The following is a 360-nucleotide window of genomic DNA, read 5'->3' as shown; positions in this document are numbered from 1 at the left end:
ACAATCCCAGCCATCAGTTTGGGTAATACCACATCCTTTTGAAGTTTAAATAGAAAACTTCCATGTCCCAAAATGCCTGTCAGGAACTCCTGACATTCTGGACTCTGATTTCAAATAAATGATAGATGGTTTAAGCTAGAAAAACTAGTAAGTTATGCCAAGCAAAATCAAAACACTTGTCCCAGAAAAAAAGCCTGCAATTGTTCCGGTCTGATGCAAGTAGAAATGGTGCTCTTCTTCCTTGTAGAGTGCTGTAGCATTTTTTAACTGGGTGAGAGAATTGGATCTGATTCCCAGGGCTCCAGATGGCACCTGCCAGATGGAAGCTCATATTGTCTTAAGATGCTGGCGTTGATGGCA

This window comes from Geospiza fortis, unplaced genomic scaffold (assembly GCF_000277835.1).
Source record: "Geospiza fortis unplaced genomic scaffold, GeoFor_1.0 scaffold95, whole genome shotgun sequence".
Lineage (NCBI taxonomy): Eukaryota > Metazoa > Chordata > Aves > Passeriformes > Thraupidae > Geospiza > Geospiza fortis.
Note: the sequence above shows the minus strand (reverse complement) of the source record.